Consider the following 11,724-nt stretch of genomic DNA (forward strand, 5'->3'; position numbering starts at 1 on the left):
TCAACAAGTTTTTAAACAAACAAAATGAAAATTTTACCAGAAATCCTACACTTAGAGAAATACAAATGGATGTTATTCAGATACAAAGAAAATTATCCCAGTTTAAAAAACACAGAAGTGCAGGAGGAAGAACAATGGAAGGGATAAATAAAAAGGAACTATTGAGAATACAGAACAATAAGAACAGTATCTTGTGGGCTTTAAGAGTTATATAGAAATAAAATGCAAAGCTTAACAGGGGCATAATTGAGTTAATCTAAACTGTTAGGAGTTCCCTGGTGGTCTAGTGGTTAAGGATTCAGCATTGTCACTGCTGTGGTTCAGGTTCGATTCTTGGCCTGGGAACTTCTGTATGCTCCGGGTGTGGCTAAAAAAAAAATCACAAAATAAATCTACTTCTTTGTAGCTCCTGCTGTGGCACAACAGGATTGGCAGTGTCTTAGGAGCCCTGGGACGCAGGTTAGATCCCTAGCCCAGCTCTGCGGGTTAAGGATCCAGCATTGCTATAGCTGTGGCTTAGGTTGCAACTGTGGCTCATTAACTCCATATGCCACAGGGCAGCCAAAAAATAAAAAAGTTTTTAAAAGTTTTAATATAATCAGGAAAGTGGGTGAAAGGTAATCTATATTAGACTCCAAATCAGGATCGCATGCTGAAATCTCTGATAACCTCTGAAACAACAGTGCAAGAATGAAAAAAAAGTCAATAGGGCAAAATGGAATGACAAAAATTGTTTGATTAAGAGTTCCCACCATGGTGCCATCAGTTAAAAATCTGACAGCAGCAGCTTGGGTCACTGCAGAGGCACGGGTTTGATCCCCAGCCCAGCGCAGAGGATCCAGCTTTGCCACAGCTGTGGTGTAGGTTGCAGCTGTGGCTTGGATTCAGTCCCTGGCCTAGGAATTTTCACATGCCTCAGGCACAGCCATTTAAAAAAAAAAAAAAAAAAAAAAAGTTTGATTAATCCAAAAGAGGTCAGGAAAAGAGAGAAAAAGATAAATAGGTAAGTAAAATAGAAGTCTGAAATATATCAAAGCCACATATAACAAATATAACACATATAGCACATGTAAACAAACCCACTGCAAATTTAAGTTCAATAATGTAAATGAAATTGATACACCATATTTTTGGAAAGTTATAACAGCTAACTGCCAACTCTGACACCTCTGGAGAGGGAAAAGTATTTGAAGGAGAATAAAGGGAAAGATTTCATTTCCTGAAATTATCATTCTTAGAAATGCTCCCAATAAGCATATTTTACTTTTGAATTTGAAAGAAGAAAAACGTGGAATTCTCTTGTAGCACGGTGGGTTAAGGATCCAGTGTTGTCACTGCAGCAGCTTGGGTTGCTGCTATGGCATATGTTCAGTCCTTTACCCAGGAACTTCCACATGCTGTGGGCATGGCTAAATAAATAAAGAAAATAAAAATGTGATACAGAGTTCCTGTCATGTCTCATTGGTGAACGAATCCGACTAGGAACCATGAGGATGCAAGTTCGATCCCTGGCCTCGCTCAGTGGGTTAAGGATCTGGCGTTGCCGTGAGCTGTGGTGTCAGTCGCAGACATGGCTTGGATCCTGCATTGCTGTAGCTGTGGCGTAGGCTGGCTGATACAGCTCTGATTGGACCCCTAGCCTGGGAACCTCCATATGCCATGAGTGTGGCCCTAGAAAAGACAAAAAGACACCCCCCCAAAAAAGTGATACAATATTTTATATACCTATTTATCTAGGCAAGTATTCTACAAGATTTGTCCATTTCTTCCTATGGACATCACACATTTCTTGTTAAGATTATCCTTAATATTGGTTATTATATGGTTTAAATAACTAATATTGTCAGATATAGAAAACAAACGAGTGGTTACCAATGGGGAGAGGGAAGGGAGGGGGAATGTAGGACTAGAGGGTTGAGATACAAATTATTATGAATAAAATTAGCCACAAGGATATATTGTACAACACAGTAAATATAGCCAATATTTTATAATAACTATAAATGGAGTAATCTTTAACATTTGTGAATCAATATGCTATACACCTGCAACTTATATAATATCATACATCAACTATACTTCAAAAAAGAGTAAATAACAAAAAATTGTTATTTTTTTAATTATTCTTATTATGTCAGTATCTTCTTCCATGTTAAGATCTCATCCATTTTGTTTTCTAAAAAGTTATTAATTGTAAACAACAGAGCTATGAATTTGGGCATGATTTTTTGTATAACCAGCTACTTTACTGGACTCATTGACTAAATTTGCAGACATTTGGATACTTTATCATCTTGGGACACACAGATGTACCCCCTTCCTTGGTTATGAGTTTACATAATGTCAATGAATTGTTGTTACGCATCAGGTCCACCTGTGACCTAGTCAGTTCTTCATGATCATGATACGATTTCTATATTTTCTAAGATTTCTTGACTCAATCATAGTTCCTTATGTTCTTTGCTATCTACAGTTTTTTTTTCATCTAGTCTGTATAAACAGACACTTTATTAGTAGATTAAATGCCCGAATATATGAACTTCATCTGCTCCACCAAGTGCTCACTCACTCTCGTGTACTGAGGTCTCTCTGCTCCAGATATCCTAGCTCCCTGCAGTTGCTATCTGCTCTCTTGAGACTGTACCTTGTCTGATCACAAGGACTTCTGAAGGAGGGGGGATGATGCTGGTCAGAGTGTTTAAGCCAGCCTCACCTAGTGCCCAGATCTGCCGAAGCCCATGTTCAGACCTTCATTGGGTTGCATTATTCACTCAGGGCTAAACTCCATGCTGCTTCCTATGATTCCAGCCAGCTGACTGGTTTCTAAGCCCTAGGGACTAGATCAGAGTTTCCCAAACTCCAAAATATTCTGGAGGCTATTGGTTGATGTGCTGTGAAAATAATCTTCTGTCAGGTATGTAAGTTTTCAAAATCTTTAAAATTTTAAAGTTTTTCTATCATTTTATTCTGTTACATCTCAGAGTATTTAATCTGTTCCTGTGTGATAGAAAATCCAATAAGGTTTGGTGTTGGTTTTTTAAATACATTGTTGATAGATATTTTAACATATGTACAAAGAAGGGAACCAAAAACTAGCCTATCTTTCTATTCCCCAGATAAATCCTGTGGACATTTTTAAAAATTAAAGCAATATGCACACATAATTAGAAGGTAAATAACAGAAGAACAAAACAAAAGGTGGAAGGTGGATTCATTAACTCCTTTATTTGTAAATATGTAAAGAGTACTCATGATAGGACCAAAGGTAAAACTCAGACATTACAATCTTTGGAGGTCAGGGCCCCTCCCCAATAAGTCCTCACTGTGGTCTAGATAAAAAAGCCTTCTTAATCTTGAAATGTTCATTTCCCACCTTGTATCAGAAAACCCTTTCTCTTAGAGTTTTAATCATTTCTCTGAAAACAGAGAGTTCTGTGGTCAACCACTCTTTATGTAAATATCATCCATTTATTTCATGAAATAGTAAATGAGTTCCAATTTCACTACTTTTCATGGTCTGTTTATGTGGGTTGGAAGAAAAAATTCTGGCATGGCAAGGTGAAGAGAAAGAACAGTTTATTGAGATAAGACAGGCTGCTGGAGCAGCAGGATGACTTTATGATGAACAGGGAGAGCCAGCAATGAGCACATGGTCGTGTCTGTTTTTAAAACCCAGGGAGAGGAGAGGCCTGGTGATACACCTGCTGATCTACTCACTGGTTGGGAAAGAGAGGTCCTAGGATACACCTGCTGGTTGGTTGGGGCCTGTAAGGCCCCTATAGGTGCAGGATGAGGAGTGGGCCACTTATCTTTTCTAGTGGGGAACAGGAAGGAGTATGCCAGATTGCTCAAGGTGGAGGAGGGGACAATGCAATGAGACAGGTGGGCTTATGATAAGGGTTGGTAATTCTCATCTTGGCAGAAGCTTTCAGTTCAAACTCTTGAAGAGAACTCGAAGTTCAACATTACTCACATGTCTTTTAAAAACAGAATGTGTATGTGTCCTTTAAACTAACCAGAGATGAGAGAGAATACTGTAGCCAATTCAAGAACATCTGTGCAATCTAGTAATGCTGACACTATCATAGTGGTTTTATTTTAGGCACCTGCTTGTGGTGATTTCTGTTATGAACCTGAAACAAGATCCGGAAAGAAACCAAAATATCACTCAGTATAACTCCCCATCTATGTCCATGGGGAATAGAACCCAAATTTATCTACCTGAGTTTCCCAATAGTAACTTGCATTTAGAATTTTCTCTATGAATGATCTCTGAATTGACTGAGAGTTATAACCAGTTAGAAGGGATGACGTAACACCTTAAAGATCTTGGGGCAGATCGTCCTGCTTTTCACTCACAAAAAGGCTTCATCCTTAAATGAAATACAGCAGAAATAAATGAAATAGAAATGAAGAAAACCATGGAAAAGATCAATGAAACTAAGAGCTGTTTCTTTGAAAAGATCAACAAAATTGATAAAACCCTTAGCCTTCATCCTAAAGCTCTGACTGAACAAAGTGAAACCAAACACAGCCCTGTGGGGCTCCTGGGTACAAAAGACTTTCTGTGTCCCCTATTTCTTATTCTTAGGAAATGGGCCTCATTCAGCCACCATGACCTTCCCTGAGTTCCTAGGGACAGGTTCAGACAGTTGCTGATCAGGGAAGGAAGGGAGTGCAAATACAAGGGAGAAACAGTCAAGGACAGCTAAGTCCTTCCTTGTCCTTCTCCCTGGCTTAAGTGCACCCTAAACACAATCACCCATAAGCTAAAGATGAGACACCCTGAGCACAATTGCCTGTGGGTTAAAAATTTTTAGCACATGATATTTTTCAGGAACTCTCCTAGTTTGTTCTCTGATCAATATGCCCTTTTTGCAAGTACTGTTATTCTAGGCAATAACCCAGAAGACCACCATCATGATCATACGGAGATACCCTGGCTCCAGCTTTGATGCCTAAGATTCCCACAAAGAAAGAAGCATGCATGTTTGTCCCAATCCTGATTCCTATTTTCTTTTTACTGTAAAACTCCTTGCAATTTTTTCTAATGGGGGGGCAGATACAGTCTATAGGGTATTAGCCTGCTGTGACCCTCCTTTGCTTGGCAAAGCAATAAAACTGTTTTTTTTCCTCTTCACCCAAAACTCCATCTCTGCATTTCAATTCGGCACCAGCAGACAGAGGCCGAATTCTGGCAACAAAATGAAGACTCAAGTCACACACAGGGGAACTCAAAGTTCTTAGACAGTCACGGGACAATAGTTTTGCTTAAAGCAGATTCCACCCAGAAGCCATAAAGTACAAAAGAATGTGGGGGAACCGTCTGCAGTTTGAAATGGCAGACTTCCTCCAATTGGAATTAGCATTTAAAAGGCTTTCACGTTCATTTTTATTCAAATATGCCACCTTTGTAGTCATAGTAACCCTTTTATATTTAGATTTGGTTGCTGCCACAAGTCTACTTGAGCCATTCATTTTATCCTCCCTCCTAAATGTTTGAGGTTTCTCTCCCTTTTGTTCTTTCAAATGGAATCCACTATTGCACTTATTTTCTCCTAACATGTTGGTTCTCCCTAAAGTATGTGAGAAAAGAAAAATAAGATATCAATTATATTGAGTAACAAAATTAGGAAACAGTTTCCTCGACTAACAGGAAAGGCTAAACATTGTTGCTGTGCTCACATATACAGCAAGGGCCAAGTTTCAAATCCACTACCCTCCTTTTGTGCCTCGTCACCATAAAGACACACCACTTGACTGACTTAAATTCCTGGGATTATAAATGGTTCCTTTTGGGTTATAAACATCAAGGGTTAGGCCAGCAAGTTTGTTCCTAGAAGAGGACAAACTCCAAATACTGTAAAAGCTGAACCTGAGCAGGACACTGTGGGGCCCTCCTGGGCACAAAAGCCTTTTCTTATATGCAGGATAAAGGCTCCAGCCTCCTAGGTCTCCCAGAGTTCCAAAAAGCATATTCAAAAAGTTGCTAATTAGGGAAGTGAGGGAATGTGGAAACAGAGGAGGAACTATCAAGAAACTCTACTACAGCAATTAAAGCTGGATCCTGGTTCCTCCTCAAGGAATAAACAAAACAATATCCTTGAGTTCTTCTGCAAGAACTAAGCCGCTGCCCACCCCCACCCCCTCCATGGTGGGATTCTAACCTCAGGCTGAGCACTAGATTCCTGGCACACTACCCTGTTATGTCACCACGAGCCAATCAGAAGAAAGTCACAAGCCTTGCAGCCCTCCCTCCAAATTTTGTCTGTAAAAACTTTTCCCCAGAGTTCATTGAGGAGTTTTTGGAGGACAAGTTGTTCATTCTCCTTGCTTGGCCCTGCAATTAACCTTTTTCTGCTCCAGACTCCTATGTTTCAGTTTGTTTGGCCTCACTATGAGTTAGGCACATGAACTTGTGTTAGGTAATGACACTTAAAGTCTCATTTCTGTTTGTTTTTATTTATAAAGGAAAATCTCAAATGAAATATAAAGTATGTAAAATTAGCACTTGTCCTTATATTTTCACTTTTAGGGTCTGTTTTGACATTTAATTTTGTAATTACAGAAATGATTTTCAAATCCATTCTATTTAGAAAGAAGCATCACAGTTCAGAGTAGAAGAAATCTCAGTCTGTCTAGTTCAGAGCCTTTATTTACAGGTGAGAAAACTGAGGCTGCAAAGAAATGAGGGACCTAGTCAATGTCACACTTCTAGTCAACGGCTCAAGTCAAGCCCCTTATTCCTGATCTGAGGATATGTCAGTCTTCATACCATGCTGATCCCACTATTTTACCAAGCTCATGTCCAGCTGCTAGCTGCTTGAAAGCCAATTTTTTGTTTGTTTGTTTGTTTTATTTTCCCACTGTACAGTAAAGGGGTCAGGTTATCCTTACATGTATACATTACAATTACATTTTTTCCCCCACCCTTTGTTCTGTTGCAACATGAGTATCTAGACAAAGTTCTCAATGCCATTCAGCAGGATCTCTTTGTATATCTATTCCCACTCCCACTCCCTCCCCCTCCCATCAGGCAACCACAAGTCTCTTCTCCAAGTCCATGATTTTCTTTTCTGAGGAGATGTTCATTTGTGCTGGATATTAGATTCCAGTTATAAGTGATATCATATGGTATTTGTCTTTGTCTTTCTGGCTCATTTCACTCAGGATGAGATTCTCTAGTTCCATCCATGTTGCTGCAAATGGCATTATGTCATCCTTTTTTATGGCTGAGTAGTAGTCCATTGTGTATATATACCACCTCTTCCGAATCCAATCATCTGTCGATGGACATTTGGGTTGTTTCCATGTCCTGGCTATTGTGCATAGTGCTGCAATGAACATGCGGGTGCATGTGTCTCTTTTAAGTAGAGTTTTGTCCGGATAGATGCCCAAGAGTGGGATTGCAGGGTCATATGGAAGTTCTATGTATAGATTTCTAAGGTATCTCCAAACTGTTCTCCATAGTGGCTGTACCAGTTGACATTCCCACCAGCAGTGCAGGAGGGTTCCCTTTTCTCCACAGCCCCTCCAGCACTTGTTATTTGTGGATTTATTAATGATGGCCATTCTGACTGGTGTGAGGTGGCATCTCATGGTAGTTTTGATTTGCATTTCTCTTATAATCAGCGATGTTGAGCATTTTTTCATGTGTTTGCTGGCCATCTGTGTATCTTCTTTGGAGAAATGTCTATTCAGGTCTTTTGCCCATTTTTCCATTGATTGATTGGCTTTTTTGCTGTTGGGTTGTATAAGTTGTTTATATATTCTAGAGATTAAGCCCTTGTCAGTTGCATCATTTGAAACTATTTTCTCCCATTCTGTAAGTTGTCTTTTTGTTTTCTTTTGGGTTTCCTTTGCTGTGCAAAAGCTTTTCAGTTTGATGAGGTCCCATGGGTTTATTTTTGCTCTAGTTTCTATTGCTTTGGGAGACTGACCTGAGAAAATATTCATGATGTTGATGTCAGAGAGTGTTTTGCCTATGTTTTCTTCTAGGAGTTTGATGGTGTCCTGTCGTATATTTAAGTCTTTCAGCCATTTGGAGTTTATTTTTGTGCATGGTGTGAGGGTGTGTTCTAGTTTCATTGCTTTGCATGCAGCTGTCCAGGTTTCCCAGCAATGTTTGCTGAATAGACTTTCTTTTTCTTCCCATTTGATGTTCTTGCCTCCCTTGTCAAAGATTAATTGACCATAGGTGTCAGGGTTTATTTCCGGGTTCTCTATTCTGTTCCGTTCGTCTGTCTGTCTGTTTTGAAAGCCAATTCTTAAGAGACATATGTTGGCTGGAGAAGGTTGCTTTATTCAAGAGGCCAGCAACCTGGGGAGAAGGTAGACTCGTGTCCAAGAACCAACTCAAGATTCTGCTTAACCATCAAAGTTTTAAAAAGGAGAAAGGGAGAGTTAACGATAGGTAATCATTTGCGGAGGGTGTTAAAGTTGTCTTTATCTTCCGCAGAATCTTTTTGCCATTGGCTGGCGGTGAGGAAATAGGGTGGTGTTCCCAGGACTGCTGTACTCAGCCTGAAGTTACCATCCTCCAACTGGGTGGGGAGCCTTAGTTCTGGCAAGAACTACTCAAAGATACTTTGTTAAGAATACTCTTCTTCCTGGAGGAACCTAGACCCTATCGCATTGCTACACTATTTTTTCTTGATTGCTCCTCCTTTGTTTCTGCCTTCTCTCACTTTTCTGACTAGCCACTGTTTAAAGCTGTCCTTTATTATGAATGGGAATGTCTGGGAGGCAGGATTTGTACCTGAGGGGGAGGCCAGGGCCCACAGTGTCCTGCTGGGTTTCAACTATGTTCCTTAAAACTTTAAATTTGGGGATTTTTTTTTTTTTTGCTATTATTTTTCCAGATAATGAAATCTTAAAAATAAAATAAAGCAATACTCTTTAGTCTGAATTATCATAATATTTGATAAATAGCATGTCTTTTCTAATTTCATCTAGTTTGGCATCCAAAGACAAACTAAAATGAAACAATGCAAAAGTTTTCAGTTTTCATTTAATTTTTAGGAGGAAAAAGAAAGAATTTTATTCATCCATTCATTCATTATACAAGCATCAATCCACAGTGACATTTTAGACAAGACAATTTACTGGGAAGCTAATAAAGCTTAAGGCTCAGGGACCCACATTTGTCCAGACCTATTCTAAGGCCTTGTAACTAAGTTGGCTTTTTTTTTTTTTTTTTTTTTTTTTTAAGGCCAGTGAAAATGTTTGAACTTCAGACACCAGAATACATGGACCTAACAGTGAAACATATATATATATATCAAAGTCATAACTTGTGTACATTTGAATTCATGGGTTCACAGAGAATAAACAAGGTAACCTAATTTGTTTTCCTTTTTCTATTGCTTACTAGGTTAGTACACCCAGGAATTTAATTCATCACTCATGTAACAAATACTTATTAAGAGCTTTCCACGTGTTAGGCACTGTTCAAGGGTTTGAGGATGTTGAACTGAAACAAACAGACTATCAGATATGTCTCTAGCAGAGAAGGGTTTATTTAGGATCAGCAGAGAATCGAAATCTGGAATATGCAACCATGGCATGTCACATGCAAGTCCCCTCAGATGGAGGAAAGGAGAATGCATTAATAGAGAGAAAAACGAAGTTGGGAGGGCTGTAGTAAAAAAGAGTCCATGGCTTTTCATTGGCTGAGTTCTTACCAGGAAAAGAGGAGGCTTTCTTTTTCCTATTAGGCTGTGCCGTTGTTTTAGGGCATGAGAGCTCCCCCTTCTGTTCACCCAACTCTACTTAAGTGAAGTTTCTGTTTATTAATTTTTTTTTTTTTTTAAACTGGGAGGACGCTAACAAAGTACTTGCCCTCACAGAGGACAGCACAATGGAATTAACTATATACATCTTCATTTTTGAGTCAGTCTCCTAAAATGTATTTTGGAATAAGATGAAGTAATATGTTCTGCATGATAGCATTATTGGATGGATTTCTTATTACAGGAATGGCCAGACATTAAAGTATGGATTAATAGGTTCATGTAAACTTAAACAGAATGTTAGAAGAATAGCACAAGGAATGTCAGTCTATGGCATTGTCGTATTCAGTTATTTTACTGTCAACCTGAATATAAAACACAAGCATTCTTATTAAATGTATAGCTGAAGAGGGTAAGTTAATATGATAAATAACAAAGTCAAGACTTTGGCAATATTTTCCATGAAATATAGGTAGGCTTTCATGCAAGACTATTCCATTATTCACAGCATTCTGCACCTTTATCAAAATCTCCAAACATCCGAGCATCATTAATATATCAATAAAATAAAAGACAAAAACCACATGAACACTTTAATAGATGCAGAAAAGGCATTTGATGAAATCCTACAATGCTTCATGATTTTGAAAGACTCAGTAAACTAGAAGTAGAAAGGAACCTTCTCAACCTAATAAAACCATTTAAGAAAAACCCACAGCTAGCATCATACTTAATGGTGAAAGATTCAACACTTTTCCCCTCAGATCAGGTGTAAGACAGCTCTTGTCACTTCTATTTGACTCATTACTGGAGGTTCTAACCAGGGCAATTAGGAATGAAAATCCCAGTCGGAAAGGAGGAAGTAAAAGTCTCTGCAATTGTATAGAATATCCTAAGGAATCCACTAAAACTGTTAAAACTGATAAATAAGTTCAGCAAGTTTGCAGGATGTAAGATAATATACAAAAATTAATTGTACTATATACCTTAGTAATGGACAATCCCAAAATGAAATTAAGAAAACAATTCAGAGTTCCCGTCATGGCTCAGTGGTTAACGAACTCAACTAGTATCCATGCGGATATGGGTTCAATCTCTGTCCTCACTCAGTGGGTTAAGGATCCAGCATTCCTGTGAGCTGTGGTGTAGGTCGCAGACAATGCTTGGATCTGAGCTGCTGTGACTGTGGTGCAGGCCAGCAGCTACAGCTCTGATTAGATCCCTAGCCTGGAAACCTCCATATGCCATGGGTATGGCCCTAAAAAGAAAAAAAAAGAAAACAATTCCATTTATAATGGCTTTAAGAATAAGAAAATAATGGCATTAAATTTAACAAAATAAAATAATGGCATTAAATTTAACAAAAGAGGTATGAAGCATGTACTCTAAAAAGATACAAAACAATGTTGAAAGAAATGAATGAAGACCTAAATAAATGGAAAGAGTTCCTATGTTCATGAATTGAAAGACTTAATATTGTCAAGATAGCAATATTCTCCAAATTGATCTACAAATTCAACACAATCCCCATCAGAATCCCAGGAGGCTTCCTTTCAGAAATTGATGAGCTGAAGCCGGTCTTATAATTCATGCAAAGGACTCAGAATAGTCAAAGAATACTGAAAAATACAATGTTGTAGGACTCACACTTCCCTTTTTTCTATAACACCAGAAGATGTTTCAGAGCACGGTCCATTGTCAACATCATTTCTCCTTCACTAAATATAATTTTTCTTCACGAAAAAAACCTAATTGTTCACTTTTAAAAGATGAATTTAATGCTATGAGTATAATGGAATGTAATGATATAGTGGTATTTTATCTCAGTAAAGATGTCTTTAAAAAATCTCAATTCTTTAAAGCATTTCAAAAAAGAGTTTTTTTTTCATTTCTCAAATATTCAACTTCATTTCACAATTTGTAACAATGGCATAATTTCCAAACAGCTTTTCAGCTCTAACACTATAAGCTGCCAACTGAGATGCAAATATTT

The 11,724-nt window shown here is 38.3% G+C and overlaps 1 non-coding gene across 1 annotated transcript; it reads left to right on the forward strand.

Annotated features, from left to right (window-relative positions):
• Nucleotides 273–345, forward strand: TRNAD-GUC. Its single transcript has one exon. It is a non-coding gene; the product is annotated as a tRNA-Asp (tRNA).

Source organism: Sus scrofa, chromosome 1 (genome assembly GCF_000003025.6).
Source record: "Sus scrofa isolate TJ Tabasco breed Duroc chromosome 1, Sscrofa11.1, whole genome shotgun sequence".
NCBI classification, from domain to species: Eukaryota; Metazoa; Chordata; class Mammalia; order Artiodactyla; family Suidae; genus Sus; species Sus scrofa.